The 16,560-nt window shown below is 45.9% G+C and overlaps 1 long non-coding RNA gene across 1 annotated transcript in view; it reads left to right on the top strand.

Annotated features, from left to right (window-relative positions):
- LOC137638756 (uncharacterized) overlaps window positions 1-14,526 on the top strand; it is a 28,698-nt gene extending 14,172 nt beyond the window's left edge. The window contains exon 2 of the long non-coding RNA XR_011044186.1: window positions 14,161-14,526. This is a non-coding gene — a long non-coding RNA (uncharacterized lncRNA). The remainder of the gene's footprint in view (window positions 1-14,160) is intronic.
- Window positions 14,527-16,560: the final 2,034 nt, after the last annotated feature.

Below are 16,560 nucleotides of genomic sequence, written 5' to 3'. Positions count from 1 at the left end.
GCTCTCCAGTCCTAGATACAGAAGCAATCTACATAGACGCGTTTCTACTGGACTTATATGCATTCCCACCATTCAAGATAGTCAACAAGGTACTGCAGAAGTTCGCCTCTCACGAAGGGACAAGGTTGACGTTGGTTGCTACCCTCTGGCCCGCGAGAGAGTGGTGCACCGAGGTACTTCAATGGCTGGTAGACTTTCCAAGAAGTCTTCCTCTAACGGTAGATCTGTTACGTCAGCCCCACGTAAAGAATGTCCATCAAAGCCTCCCCGCTCTTCGTCTGACTTCCTTCAGACTATCGAAAGACTCTCGAGAGCTAGAGGCTTTTCGAAGGAGGCAGCCAGTGCGATTGCAAGAGCTAGGAGAGATTCTACCATTAGAGTATACCAGTCGAAGTGGGAAGTCTTTCGAGACTGGTGCAAGTCAGCATCTGTGTCCTCGTCCAGTACCTCTGTAGCCCAAATCGCAGATTTTCTTTTACATCTGAGAAAGGTTCACTCCCTTTCAGCTCCCACGATTAAGGGCTACAGGAGCATGTTGGCTTTGGTCTTTCGACATAGAGGCTTAGATCTTTCCAACAGTAAAGATCTCCAAGATCTCCTTAAGTCTTTCGAGACCTCTAAGGAACGTTGTTTGGCAACTCCTGGATGGAACTTAGGCGTGGTCCTAAGGTTCCTCATGTCAGACAGGTTTGAGCCATTACATTCAGCCTCCCTGAAGGATCTCACCCTCAAGACACTTTTCCTAGTGTGCTTGGCTTCGGCTAAAAGGGTCAGTGAACTTCATGCCTTCAGTAAGAACATCGGCTTTTCTACAGAAAAAAGCCTCTTGTTCACTTCAACTTGGTTTCCTGGCCAAAAATGAACTGCCTTCTCGTCCTTGGCCTAAATCTTTTGATATTCCTTGCTTATCAGAGATCGTAGGCAACGAACTGGAAAGAGTATTATGTCCTGTTAGAGCTCTTAAGTTCGATTTAGCTCGTACTAAGTCATTACGAGGTAAATCTGAGGCATTATGGTGCTCAGTTAAGAAACCTTCATTGCCTATGTCAAAGAATGCTTTGTCATATTTTATCAGATTTTTTTAATACGAGAAGCTCATTCTCACTTGAATGAGAAAGACCGATGTTTGCTTAAGGTTAAGACGCACGAAGTTAGAGATATAGCAACCTCCGTGGCCTTCAAGCAAAATAAATCTCTGCAAAGTATTATGGACGCGACTTTTTGGAGAAGCAAGTCAGTGTTCGCGTCATTTTACTTAAAAGATGTCCAGACTCTTTACGAGGACTGCTACACACTGGGTCCATTCGTTCGAGTGCAGTAGTGGGTGAGGGTTCTACCACTACATTACCCTAATTCCAATATCCTTTTTAATCTGTCTCTTGAAATGTTTTTAATATTGTTTTTTTGGGTTGTACGGAAGGCTAAGAAGCCTTTCGCACCCTGATTGATTTGGCGGGTGGTCAAAGTCATCTCTTGAGAGTGCCCAGATTAAGGGTTTGATGAGGTCCTGTTGTATGGGTTGCAGCCCTTAATACTTCAGCTCCTGGGAGTCTTTCAGCATCCTAAGAGGATCGCTGGGCTTCGTGAGGAAGACAGACTTATAAGGCAGAGTAATCGTCTAAGTCAACTTCCTTACCAGGTACCTATATATTTTGGTTTTGTTATATTGATAACTGTCAAAAACTCTTAGCTTATACGCTGTAAACTTAATTAACTCTGGTCTCTACCCACCGCCTTGGGTGTGAATCAGCTATTATATATTCACCGGCTAAGTTAAATATTTAAAAATGATATTTTAATTATAAAATAAATTTTTGAATATACTTATCCGGTGAATATATAAATTAAAGGCCCTCCCTTCCTCCCCAATAGAGACGCAGCGGGACGAGAAGAATTGAAGGGTTTGTTTACATGCAAGAGTGGTATCTGGCCGATAGTGGCGCTGGTGGGCACACCCGCAACCTTCATAGCGATCGCTCGCGAGTTTTTGAGTGTGTTTTCTGTCGAGCCGCAGAGTAGCAGCTATTATATATTCACCGGGTAAGTATATTCAAAAATTTATTTTATAATTAAAATATCATTTTACTGCCAGTTGTTCTCAAAAAAGAAATACGCCATCTTCTGACCATGCTGCAAAATAGGGCATGAATATTGTCCCCTAAGGCTTTGCCCACCTTATTAAACCTTTGTCCTGCATTACAGAGTATAGTGCTAACCCCTCTGACTATCTATCTTTGCCTGATTTGATGTAGGTTTCACTTATAGCAGTCATATGAGGTGTACCTGTAGTGGGGAATGTGACGAAACCTAATGAATCACCACCTCTTTATCGGAAAAGAGACCCCCATATCTCTTGCCCCCTTCTATTAAAAAAATTAAAGTTATAACATCAAATAGATAGGACGTTTTGTCTGTTGATATTTCAGAACAAGAAAACTACTCTAGTCAATCAAAAAATAAAGTTGAGGTACATCATCCCCCATAAGAATTAGATAAAAAGACCACTGAAAAGGCAGGTATAAAACCTAACTTATCAAGACCCTCACTTCAGAGTCCTGCAGGAAGTAATGTTAAATAAAAAACTGCCAATGGGAAGACCTTATCCAAGATGTCTTCCAGAAAATAAACCATAGTTTTTCTTCCAATTTGCAATAGAAATGTCAGGGTTTAAGGGCCAAATATGAAGATCTTGAGCTCCTAATTCATGAGCATTTCCCCCATAATTTTATATCTGTAGGAGAGCAAGCTTGATGCTAATACTCCTTGTTGTCGACAAGGAGTGTTATCAATAAGCAGGGAGCCATGGCAGAAGTCTCATATACGTTCGTCGAGATGTTCCCCAAATGTCTTAATCTATTCATTCCCCTCTGCAGACAGTGGTTGTACTAATAGATTCAGGGAGAAAATACATTTACTCTTTACTTGCCTCCTAATTATAACATTTTGTATAATAATTTAGTAGAGGTGGTTCAACAACTCCCTCAACTTTTTCTTGTACTAGGTGATTTGAATGGTAGACATCCTTTATAGGGCAATGTTTTATCAAACACAAGGGGTAATATTATATCATTTTATTATTATTATTACTTGCTAAACTACAGCCCTAATTGGAAATGTTGGATGCTATAAGCCCAGGGGCTCCAACAGGGAAAATAGCCCAGTGAGGAAAGGAAAAAAGGAAAATAAAATATTTCAGGAAGAGTAACATCATTAAAATAAATATCTCCTATATAAACTATAAAAACTTTAACAAAACAATAGGAGGAGAAATGAGATAGAAGAGTGTGCGCGAGTGTACCCTCAAGCAAGAGAACTCTAAACCAAGGCAGTGGAAGACCATGGTACAGAGGTTATGGCACTACCCAAGACTAGAGAACAATGGTTTGATTTTGGAGTGTCCTCCTAGAAGAGCTGCTTACCATAACTAAAGAGTCTCTTCTACCCTTACCAAGAGGAAAATAGCCACTGAATAATTACAGTGTAGTAGTTAACCCCTTGAGTGATGAAGAATTATTTGGTAATCTCTGTTGTCAGGTGTATGAGGACAGGAGAGTATGCAAAGAATAGGCCAGATTATTCAGTGTGTGTGTGTAGGCAAAGGGAAAATGAACCGTAACCAGAGAGCAGGCTCTATTTAGTACTGTCTGGCCAGTCAAAAGACCCCATAACTCCGTAGCGGTATTATCTCAACGGGTGATTGGTGCCTCGGTCAACCTACTACCCACACTTGGGGAGAATGAAGATGTAGGACTCCTTAATACATGAGAACCGACACACTTTCATGTCCAGACAGGTACCTTGTCATGCTTTGACCTTTCAATTGCAAGCTCTCACTGCCTTCTTGATTTCAATTGGAAAAATTAAATGATTGGCATACTAACTCAAAGTATGAATGTAAGTAGGTCAAGGATGGTGGCTCCTCAACATCTGGATCTCAGTATTGATAATGTTTAGCAGAACCTTCAGAAGTTGAAGCATCTCTTTTGGGGCTATAATCTTGAACGAAAGAGAGGCAAAATGGAGCAAAACATGTTGAGATGAAGCGACAGCTTGTACTCGCAATGACACGGGAAGCAAGAGTGAGGCCAAGTCAGCGAGAGATGGTAAGTTCTGCTTGGGAGAGAGGCAAGCAGAATGAAGCAAGTCAGGCGCAAAGGAACATGGTTTGTTTGAAATTCTTGGGCTGGGAGAGTACTTATTGGAAAACCCTACAGTTTGTCATTTTTCATTTAATAGCTTATATAATTCTCTGTATTGCAAATGATTGAAACCCTGAAGAAGGATCTTGCAAAGATCTGTATAATGTTCCTTGAATAGGGTACCTTGCCATAAAAACTGTTTTTTCCGTAACTGGAGTACAAACCATGCTAGTTATTAGGGTTTTTTTCCATAACTGAAATACAAACCACGCTATTTAATAGGGGTTATTACTTTCGGCGTTGCTGGAATGACGAGCCATTAGAATTTTAACGAGGATTTACTACCCCACCGCCAGTTAGAGGAGGGTAGGAAGGGTAGCTTGCTAACCCCCCCCCTCCCTTTCACACACACCTGTGCTTGAGCTTACTTTGCTCTCGGCTCGGGTGGTAGTCGGACGTGTCCGTTCACACCCTTGCCTCTCTGACAGCCATTAATGAATTTCTGCTTTCTCTTCTACAGGTGTGTTTGTGAAGTTGGCCTCTGCTACCATGCGCAAGTGTCCTGGATTACCCGACCACCCTTGTGGTATGTTTATGTCGGCGGTCGAGACAGACCCTCACACCCTTTGTCCTTATTGTAGGGGGCAGCAGTGTGATAGAACTAATAAGTGTGGTGAGTGTAGGGAGTGATCTACTTCCCAGTGGGAGAGGTTTTCTTGGCGATGGAAGAAGTCCAACCGGGATATTTCTCCTTCGAAGGTTTCTTTGAAAGGAGAAATTCCCAAGGACTCTTCTTCTGGTGCCCAAACCTCCTCCGAAGCTTCTGCTCGATCGGTTTCTTCCGAGAGACCGTCGAGGGGTAGGCCATAGTTCTGTTTCCCGACCTCGGGGATCGGGATCGGGAGAGGGTGTTGCCTACCATAGCGAGGCAGCTCCCCCGGGGGAGGATTTAAATATTAATGTAGGCAATAATGATTTGTTTAAGCTTTGGTCTTCCTTTCGGGAGAGGGTGTTGCCTCCCATAGCGAGGCAGCTCCCCCTCCTCCCCCGGGGGAGGATTTAAATATTAACATGGGCAATAATGATTTGTTTCAGCTTTGGTCTTCCTTGGGGCTTGAGGGTTCGCCCTCCAAGGAAGCCTTGTTTGACATGATCTGGTTGGGGGCCGCTGTCAAACAATCGCTGACTTTTGTCTATCGTCGACGTTGTGGTGGCAGAGGCTTCCGATGTGGTATCTCCAACCTCTGCAACCGATCAACCTGCTGTAGCTGAAGGCTTAGTTTCTCCCTCTGCTCAACCTTCGAGGGAGGAACTAAGTCCAACAGTCTCTCCTGCCGTTGATTCACCCCCTTGTGGGAGTTCACTCACAGAGACCCCTCTTCGGAGGACTGCCGATGGTCAGCTCGCTGACCCAACGGCTCCCAGAGGGCGCATTCGGCGTAAAGCTCGCCCTCCTCTTCGCCGGAGAGGCCTTCCTTCCCCTCACAAGGGTGTGAGGAGGCGCCTCTTCAGTTCATCATCATCGCCGCAGCCCGCCGCAGAGGAGCCTCGTCATCGATCCCCGACTGTGCCAGCTACAACCCTGGACCTCTCTGCAGATCGTTCGCGATCCCCTTCGGTGGAAGGTCGTCCTTACAAAGGACATGTCGACCTTCCACTCGTCAGACCTGCTGACCTGCCGTTGCCGTTTCTGGCTGCTGATGCGCTGTGGGCGCCCAACCATCCTGTTGTAAGACAGGCAACGGTCCCTTCGGGGAAACAAGGGCGTATGCGCAAATTGGCAAATACGTCCCTTACGCGCCAGTGCTCACCTGCCCGCCAGCGCTCTTCTGCTGCTGACGATCCTGACAAAGCGCGTCGGCGCTCACCAGCGCGTCAGCACTCACCTGCGCGTCAGCACTCACCGTTGGCTGACATTCCTGCTAAAGCGCGCCAGCGCTCACCTGCACGTCAGCGCTCTCCTGATCGCCAGCGCTCTCCTGATCGCCAGCGTGCCACTGCTCACCTTCAACCTTCTGTGCGCATTGCGCGCCATTGTTCTCCTGCGCGCCAGCGCTCTCTTGCGCGCCAACGATCTCCTGCGCGCCCACAATTTTCCGATCTGGGTGCAGTAGGGAAGTAGTTGAATACTTGCCCTGCTCGTCAGCGCTCACCAACACGCCAGCGCGCCGTCGTTCTTCACCTGCGCGCCATCTCTCGCCAGCACGCATTCACGTGCAGTCACTCCCTCGCGCCCAAGAGGATGAGTGCCCACGCCCATCTCCCCAGCCTGATTTGCGCACACATGCGCGCCTGCTCGAAAGAGATGTCTCCCTTGCGCGCGCGCGCCCAACGGTATCATCACCCACACGGACCCTTCATCCTGAGTGCCCGCGTGCGCGCAATCTACCTTCTGCGCACCCTCTGCTGTCTCCGGCACGCGCTCCTACGCGGCATCACTCGCCCGCACGCACACTTGCCCTCGCGCGCCGGAATCTGGGTATTCCCCAGCGCGATCGCCAATACTCTCCCACGCCCGACGCTGCAGGACAACTCGCGGCAGGGTCGCCATCGCCACATCCCCCCCCCCCTCCCGCAAGCGTAGAACAGTGCGCTCGCCAGCAGGGGTGAAGGTTCCAGAAATGTCTAGGGACATTTCTTCTCCATCTTCTTTTCAGGCAAACCCCCTTTGGTAACTCTTCCCAGGGATCGATCGATTCCTTTCCCTCCAGAGGGAGTATCTGACAGCGCAGCCGTCAGCTAGCAGCCTTGGTTTGGGACACTGGTCAGAGCGGTCGTGCAGGCATTTAAGCCTCTTCTCTCTGGCCTGGGCCACAAATCCTTGGCAGCTTCTATTCCCCTTGAGAGGAAAAGAGGAGTTTCTAACGTGGTAACTTCTCCGAGGGCAAAGCTGACTCCTCGTAAGTCTTTGAGGCAGGCCTCCTCTCCACCCCAGACTTTTTCTCCCTCCCCTTCGGACGAAGACTTCCCATCCTCAGGGGAGTCACGTGAGGTGAGGCGTTCCCCCATCGCACTTATGAGGGAAAACCCACCTCGCACTGAAAAGTCTTCTCGGGTAGGAGTGGAGAAGAGCATGCCCCCGTCGTTGTTGGAGTATTGCATCCCTCCCAGGAGGGAGTCGAAGGATTCCAAGACGGTACCAAAGTCTTCATCAAGACTTAGACCGGAGCCAGCCAGTCACTTGGAGAACGTCCGCGAGTCCCCCCAAGAAGAGCCTTTGGGGACAGGAGACTTCGCTGCTAGTCCTTCAGGAGGAGAGCTGCAGAAGTCAGAACATGCGTTCTGATCTTTATGAGGACTCGCAATGGGTTTGCTGACCCAGAGATTCCTCCTCGTGAGGGCAAAGACACGGTCTTGGACTGAGTCTTTGGGACTCATAAACCCTTTAAGGCCAGTGCGGTTTTGCCCTGGTCTCAAAGGGGTCAAGAGTGCCAGGGACAAGATCGAAGTCCAGCTCTCCAAGCTTGCCTCCTCCAGCTGTTCCAGCACCGGCAACAAGCTCCTCCCACCTCCTCGCGTACAACAGAGGAGGTACTTCGACATCGTAGAGGAGACTTGTTTGGCTCTTCCTCTTCACCATTCATTGGAAGAGCTTACCAAGGGAGTCTTTCTTGAGAGAGACTCCACCCGGCAGGTCTCATTCTCGGTGACTGAGATCGTTAGCCAGGAGAAGGTGGCGAAGTGTGCCATGCATGCCACTTTGTGGCTGGACATCAGGCTAGGGACCTTAGGTATCCTGATACGTTCGGAGGATTTATCCAAAGAACGTACAAGGAAGGCTATGGAGACCTTTTTACTCTCAGGCACTCACACGATCGAGTTTCTAGCCCACCAAGTCTCGAACTTGTGAGCTAATACCATCTTGAAACGTCGAGATGCGGTGTCTGAGAGATTCCATCAAAAGGTCCCCCAACACCGAGATCAGCAGGCTCAGACATCCTTCCATGATGGGGACGAACTTGTTTGTGCCTAGGGACGTGGAGCTGGCCGCTGAGAGGTGGAGGAAGTCGAACCAAGACTCCCTCCTACACAGGGCTCTGACATCTAAGCCCTATAAACCTCCAGCAGCCACTCCCTACCAAGACCACGAAACAAGCAGCGGCATTGAAGACGAAGGTGTCTAAGCCCTCCTCCAAACCTCCTCTAAAGCTCCCACTTGGTCGGTCTCTTTTGAGAGACCGTCGAGTGGTAGCGTAGACCGATGTATTTAACAATACATCGGGTCTCGAGAGATGATGTTGCTTCCCCTAGCGAAGCAGCTCCACCTCTCCTTCCGGGGGAGGATATGTCACTAACCTCCTTATTTCGGCTTTGGTCCCCCTTAGTGTTTACGGGTTCACCCTCCAAGGAGGTTTTGCTTAACTACATCCGATTGGGTGCTGCTGTCAAGCATTTGTCGTCACCATCAGAGGTTGATCCTCTATCTCTTGTCGACGTTGTGGTGTCAGAGGTATCCAATGCGGTCTCACCCATCTCCTCTTCCACTCTAAACTCGATGGTAGCTGACGGCTTAGTTTCTCCTATTCCTGCTTAAAACTACGAGGGGGAAACTTAAGTCCATCGTCAGTCTCTCCTGCTAGTGTTTCTTCCCAGTTCACTTACTGAGACTCCTCTTCGGAGGACTGCAGAAGGTCAGCTTGCTGATCCAACGGCCCCCAGAGGGCGCATTCATCAGAAGGCTCGCCTTCCTCTTTGCCATAGAGGCCTTCCTTCACCTGCTGTGAGGAGGCGCCTCTTTGGTTCAACATCTTCGATGCAGCCCCCCCGCAGAGGAGCTTCTAGACCAATCATCCGTCACTGCTCCTGCATTGGTCCTGGACCTCTCTGCAGATCGTTCGCGATCTCCTTCGGTGGAAGGTCGTTCTTTTGAAGGACACGTTTAGCTTCCACCCGACAGACCTGCCGTCACCGTTCCTGTATGAGCCTAACAAGGCTCCACCCAACAACAACAACAACTTAGGCGCTACGCGCCCACGAGACCTGGCAAGTGCTCTTTAGTAGCTCGTCGGGCCCCATCACTACGCGGGGAAATTCATCATAACCCTAACACAGGGCATCAACATGCTCATACGCTCCAACAGAAGCATAGCTCCATCAAGCGCTATGCGTGCCCTCATGCGCATATGCGTCCACTTTCTCCTGCACGCCAGGTCTTGCCTGAGCGCCAACAGTCTCCTACGCGCCCGTGCTCATTTGCGCGCAAACACACTCCTGCGCGCCATCAATCTCATATGCTATGGCGGTCCCCCGCGTGCCGACACTCCTGCACGCGCGCATACGCGCCCAACATATAATTTCTGCGCGCTATGCTGCGCACCATCCTACGCCGCAGGTAAAACCTGCTTACCAACTTTTAACTGATAGCAGGATTTCTGGGAAATCAACCATGCTGCCTTCTTCTGCCCACCTACCCTTACCAACGCGTCAGCGCGCACCTGCGCGCCAGACTTCTCCCGCGTGCATCCGCAAGCTAATCAATCCTCTTCGAGGGATGCGTGCCAACATTCTCCCGCGCGATAGGGAACTTTCTCCTGTGCGCGTGCCCTATGGCCGGCACAGACATGCGCGAATCCTCTCCGCGTGCTCTTCGTGATAATCCTTCGAGCCCATGCGCGCTCCTATGTCCTCCCAGGCGTGAGACGTCACACCCCAATGAACGACGTACGGCAAGGTTGCCATCGCCTCATTCTCCTCCCCGCAAGCGCATGCCACCTCGCTTTGTGTGAGAAGGGAAACTTCCAGAGGGGTCCAGGATCCCTAAGCTACCACAGGTGAACCCACCAATGACAGTAACTCCTCCCATGGATCCCTCAATCCCTTTCCCTTCAAAGGGTATGTCTGACAGGGCGTCTATCTGCCAACAGCCCTGATCAGAGCCGTAACTCAGGCTTTCAATCCTGTCTTCTCAAAATGGAACACAGAACCATGGCTTCTTCTACCCCTTTGAAGAGAAAAAGAGGAGTTCCAGACGCGGTCACTTCCCCAAGTTCGAAACTGAATCCACACAGACCTTCGAGACAGGTTCCTTCTATTCCTCAGACAGCCTCTCCTTCCCTTTTGGACGAAGATTTCCCATCTCCAAGGGAATCATGTGAGGAGAGACTTTCCCCCATCGCACCAATGGAGGAACCCCCTCTTCACACCGAGGGGTCTACTCAGTTGGGGATTGGAAGGAAGATGCCACCCTTATCAATGTTGGAGTCTTATATCCTTCCCAGGAAGGAATCTAAAGACTCCAAAACATTGCCTTAGTCCTCTACTAGGACTAGGATGGAGCCAACTAGCCACTCAGGGAATGTCCGCGACTCTCCCCAAGAAGAGTCTTCGGGGATAGAAGGAGACTTTGCTGCAAGTCTTACAGCAGGAGGAGACCAGCGAGATTCAGAAAATGCATTTTGGCAAGTTCTGACTAATGAGGGCTCTCAACGAGTTTTCCGACCCAGAGATCCCTCCTCGAGAGGGCAAAGACATGGTCTTAGACCGTGTCTTTAGTACTCAAAAACCCTCTAAGACCAGTGTAGCCTTGCCCTGGTCTCAAAGGGTAAAGAGTACCAGGGACAAGATCTCACAATAGCTCTCTGAGATGTCCTCATCCAACCGTTCCGGTACCACCAACAAGCTCCTCCCACCTCCTCGTGTACAGCAGAGGAGGTACTTTGAGATCCTAGAGGAGCCTTGTCTAGCTCTTCCTCTTCACCACTCGCAGGAAGAGCTAACCAGGGGAGTCCCTCTTGAGAGAGACTCCAACTGGCAGGTTTCATTCTCAGCAGCCGAGATCCTCAACCAGGAGAAAGTTGCGAAGTGTGCTATGCAAGCCACGATCTGGTTGGGGACCTTAGGTATCCTGATACGTTCAGAGGATTTCTCCAAGGAACGTACCGGGAAAGCTATAGAAACCTTCCTTCTCTCAGGTACTCGCACGATCAAGTTTCTGGCCCACCAAGTCTCGAACTTGTGGGCAAATACCATCCTGAAACGTCAAGATGCAGTAGCTGAGAGATTCCATCAGAAGGTCCCTAGCGCCGAGATCAATAGACTCAGACTTTCCTCCTTAGAGGGATCTGTCCTGTTTGAGCCTAAGAATGTGGAACATGCTGCTGAGAGGTGGAAGAAGTCTCATTAAGACTCCCTCCTTCATAGGGCTTTAACATCCAAGCCTTATAAGCATCCAGCACCACAGCATTCCCGTCCAGTCAAGACCATTACGACAATAACAGCAGCGAAGACTTTAGTGTCTAAGCCCTTTCCTATCAAAGAAACGAAAGGCAAAAAGTCCTTCAGGGGAGGCAAAAATCCTAGAGGGAGCAGCCGAGGCCGCAAACGCTAGGATAGGCAGTCCCCCTGTATTTCCACCAGTGGGGGGGATGCCTATAAAGTTGCTCAAAGAAGTGGAAGCAGCTCGGGGCTGATTCCTGGACAATCTCTGTGATCAGTCTAGGATATCGTGTCCCATTCATAACATCTATACCTCCCCTGACTACGATTCCAGGGTCATTGAGCTTCCTTGCCATGGGATCATCTAGGGGGCAAGCCCATTGGGCATTAGTCCAGACCCTGTTGAAGAAGGGCGCTCTTCAAGAGGTCCTCGATGGAACCCCAGTCTTCTTCAGTCGACTCTTTCTAGTAAAGAAGGCGTCTGGAAGCTGGAGACCAGTCATTGACCTCTCAACTCTGAACAAGTTTGTCAAACAAACTCCGTTCAGCATGGAGACGGTAGACACGGTTAGACTAGCAGTAAGACCTCAAAACTTCATGTGCGCACTGGACCTAGAGGATGCGTACTCCCAGATACTAGTCCATCCGTCTTCAAGGAATTACAGTACTTAAGATTCAGCCTAGACAACAGAATGTACCAGTTCAAGGTGCTGTGCTTCGATCTTTCCACAGCACCAATAGTCTTCACCAGAGTGTTCACCCTAGTATCATCTTGGGCACACAGGATTGGCATCCGTCTCCTCCGTTATCTGGACGACTGGTTAATCCTAGCAGACTCGGTGTCAACCCATCTTCAGCACCGAGGCAAACTTGAGACTGCCAAGATCTGGGGATCATGGTAAATCTCGAGAAGTCTTTACTGCTTTCCACTCAAAGACTGGTATACGTAGGCATGATTATAGACACCACCCTCCACAAAGCCTTCCCATCAAACGACAGGATAGAAAGGCCGAGAACGGTCGCAAGACCTTTTCTCAGATGATCCCCAGCCCAATCGTGGTTACGTCTCCTCGGTAACCTTTCATTACTGGGCCGTCTAGTTCCCAATGGTCGCCTTAGGATGAGATCCCTAAAGTGGCGACTCGAGTCCCGGTGGAATCAAGCGTAGCAAGGTTTTAGCGAGGTGCTGGGACTATTTATTTCTTGAGTGCTTATACACTCAAATAAGGAGTCCCTGGGCAAAGCCAAAAGCCAGACTGGCTGGGAGGTCCACCCTTCCTAACGGGTGAGTCACCCATATTAAATGGCGTGTTTTGTATTCCAATTACGGAACAAATGACAAATTCGTAGATACATTGCATTTTTCCTAACTATACAAACCTTAGCTATTTAACCAAACTTGCCTGCTAGCCTTATCTCCCTTGAAGTCCTACCTCCAAGCAAAGTGAGCTCAAGCACAGGTGTGTGAGAGGGGGGGGGTGCTGTTGGTAGCAAGCTACCCTCCCCTACCCCCAGCTTACTAGCGGTGTGGGTAGTAAACCCTCGTTGAAAATTAATGGCTCGTCATTTCAGCTACGCCAAAAGTAATACCCCTATTAAATAGCTAAGGTTTGTATAGTTAGGAAAAATACAAATTATCTACGATTTGGCATTTTCCTGCTAGCTTTACCTTCTGCTAAACGAGTCAATGAGACTCATGGTTTCTTGTTCAACATTACCCATTCAAGGGCAGAGAAGGTCCCATTCTTCATTCCTGACTAAATAGCTAAAACTCAAAACCAGTCATTGCCTGATTTTAGGTTTTTATTATTTCATATAAGCCCTAGGGATGTAACAAATTATTCTGATGGGCTTATAGCATCCTGCTTTTCTAAGTAGAGTTGTAGCTTAGGAAGTAATAATAATGATAATAATAGTATTGTCCCCTGTGAGAGCTCTAAGGTGTTATCAGAAGCAGATGAGTACCATTTGATCCTGCCTACAACATTTCTTCGTGAGCACAGGAAGATCAAAAAATATATTCAGAACACGATCTTGTTCAGGCTGAGAGGTTATCTCTCGGATGTTTACTTCTTCTTCTATTTAAGGGACACTTGTTAAAGCTCACGACATGAGAGGTCCCTAGATATATTCTTCTTAATGCCTCTTGTAACTGCTCATTAGGTGGTATAGCTGCCTCGACTCTTCTCACAGGACCATTAATTGCAGATCGAGGTCTGAGGTTATGAGCAAGACTGGGATGAAAGTAAAGAAGACTGGTCTTTTCCTTTCAATCTTTCCCTCTCTTTAGAGTACAGCTTCAAAAGACCTCACCAGCTGGACTTGATCTAATAGTTAGGTAAGCCCACTGAACGTGAAGGTGTTCCATGCCTAAGCACAAAAGTGTTTTTTTTTTTCCACACTCCTTACGAGGAGAAATATGATGTAGCTAGGCAAATCCATTATCTTGAAATGGCCTTCAAGTTACAGCATTACCAAGACTATTTCTTATGCCAGGTCTATGAAAGAGAATTCTGGCTTGAGAACAACCCTTGAAAGTTAGGGCCTTGAAACCTGCTGGTTCTTCTATGATTCCTTATTCATTTACCATCAAATATGTTAGAGTTTCGAGTTCCCGAGTCAAGTTTTCAGTCCGTTAGAAAAGGGACTTCCTTCCACCTGAGGATGAGTTTCCTGTTTAAAGAACGATGGTATTTTTTTCCTCATTATTTCCACTACAGTATTTTATATTTATTACTTTATATGTTCTTTCAAGTTCATCATGCAGAATATTTTATTAAAAGTATGGTCTTGATATTGCCATGCCCATAAAATGTTTGAATAAGACATACATCTATACAATTAACATATTTTATGTATTTTTCAGACTAGAATCCGCAAAAGAAAAGGACATCATTTTACCTTAGCAAAACAGGAAATTAAACAGCAACTATATACAAGTATAGTGAGGCATTCCTAATTACGTCGAGATGGTCATCAGCAAATAAACTGGGATTTATTATAGAAAAAATTCCAGCAAGTTAATGAAGACCAAATGAATTCATCCCATTAATTTCAAATTAGAAAAGGAGTACTAAGTCGTCTCGGCTGAAGTCGCCACTCATCATAAACTTTTCTGGACTATTGAAATACCCGAATGAGAAATATTACTACAAGTATCTTTAAATGGCCAAGTGACCAGAGTTGAGATTTTAGGGGGTTTGCTTTAATGGTTTCTTCCTTAGGTTCAATAGCAATCACTAACTGAAGATAAAAAATTAGATGAGTTACTGTAAATAGGAAATATAAATTATTACAACAATGTTATTACCAGATTTCAAGTTTATCAAAGTGTCTATCTGTGGAAGCTGTGGATTTAATTAATAAAACTATTAACTTTTACTCAGTCTAGTAGTAAGTATCATATTAGCTCTTAATTTTTACAAGGTTGATGCATATCGAGCTAAATGTAGTTAGTTTTCAATTCTATGCTTCTTTACAAAATGGTATTTTGGCTAGTAAATTTTGAACTCCTAAATTCAACTTGTAAATTAGATTCAGTCTACTTTTATGAGTTTCTATGACTTTCAAAAACAAATCGGATTACAATTTCCCAATATTTGCTATTGAACGAGCACAATCATTCATTTATTTGATTGCAAACTAAGTGAAGAATACAAATATACGGAATATTAATGGGTTCCTATAACCTCGTAAAACAACTAGGCAGAATTATTATAGGCAATGTTAAATGGATTGGTTTTATATATTGCATTTTTGTAAATATTTTCAAAAGAGGAAATTTAATATTAACAACTAATTGTGACCAAGAAATGTAAATTAGAAAGGACTTCCTTAAAAATTTGCTGCTTATGTTCCCATTTTTCATTAAGTAGCTGTTAAATTAAATGTCAATATCCCCAGGACCTCTTGAAATACTTCAAGATTGTATCATTCTTAGAATTGTGTGAAGTAATGTAAATAAGTCATCTAAGTGTGTGACTGAAGGGAAATTGATATTGATATTTTTAGTAATTGATTCGAATTCATTCTACAATCTGTATGTTAAATTACATGATTTACATGTGAATATAGCCCTTAACTTTTAAGACTGCCATCCAATTATTAGGAAGTGTCCTTGATTTTTTTCTACATACTATCGAATCTATAGTAGGTCGTAGGTTCTCTTAAAAAGTATAAGCTGATATACTTGAGATAGTAGCTATTGGGCATAAAAAGTCTGGCTTTCTAATTATCCACTTCTTGTTAGTGCTGATCAGTCAATTTTTTTTTTCCTTGCTGGGTTGGGGAAAGAATAGCTCATATGCTAGCAGTCAACACAAGTCCATATATTTTGTATTATAAATATGCTAAAAAAAGTAAGAAGAATACTAATTGATTTCTGCTTGTGTTTCAAAATAACACATATTTGCTTCCCTCTTGCTATAATAACACATTCTGCTAAACTGAAAATTTCATATAATTCCACACTACTAGAATTATTTTATATATACTTTAGTTAAAACAAGGGAGAACCAGGTATTGTATGCTTTGTAAAGATTTCGCCTTTAAGTTATTGAATAGGTTTACATGTACGAGAAATTAATCCACTTTTGTTATTACGAATACAAACCCATGTCCTTTATTTAGGAAGAATAGATAACAGCAAAGCTGTAACCTAGCAATTAAAATTATAACCTGTTTTAATGACCGGAAGGTAATCCTTAGTGGTCAGGTAACCCCTACCCCCTCGCCGGCTAGCTGACAACTTGCCTATATTTAAGCTGTCGTTGAAGAAAGACGGTCTCTTTGGCTGGAGTTTCGGCATATTTAATTATTTCTTCCTTTTATTATTTCCAGCGTGTTTGTATTTTGTATTTTGAAGAGGCTTTCAGCAAATGTTCAACGCCTTTTCGAGTGTTAAGAAGTATTTTATTCCCCTGGGCTCCTGCAGGTGCTTTGATCACAACAAGGGTTCTCGTGGAGAGCGTGTGTGTTTTTAGCCTTTTTGGTTTTGCCCATGCCTGATGATTGAGGGGACTAAACTTCGAGACCTTTTTCAAGTTGGTTGGCTGTTCTTGGGAAGCAGTCTTGAGTACTCTTCAAGTCTTCCTTGAGGTTGGTTAGCCTTAATCTCTCCTAACACAAACTTCCTTTCTCCCTATATCGGTTCAATCAACAAAGTTGCATTACCCTGACAATCCTCAAGGAAGGGAGGGGAAACGGGAGTTTACTTCTTGAGGGAAGGCTTTACAGTATTTCAGTTTGTATTTGGAGCCCTTAGGAT

This window comes from Palaemon carinicauda, chromosome 3 (assembly GCF_036898095.1).
Source record: "Palaemon carinicauda isolate YSFRI2023 chromosome 3, ASM3689809v2, whole genome shotgun sequence".
In the NCBI taxonomy this organism is placed as follows: Eukaryota; Metazoa; Arthropoda; class Malacostraca; order Decapoda; family Palaemonidae; genus Palaemon; species Palaemon carinicauda.
Note: the sequence above shows the minus strand (reverse complement) of the source record. Positions and strands in the feature narration are given on the sequence as shown.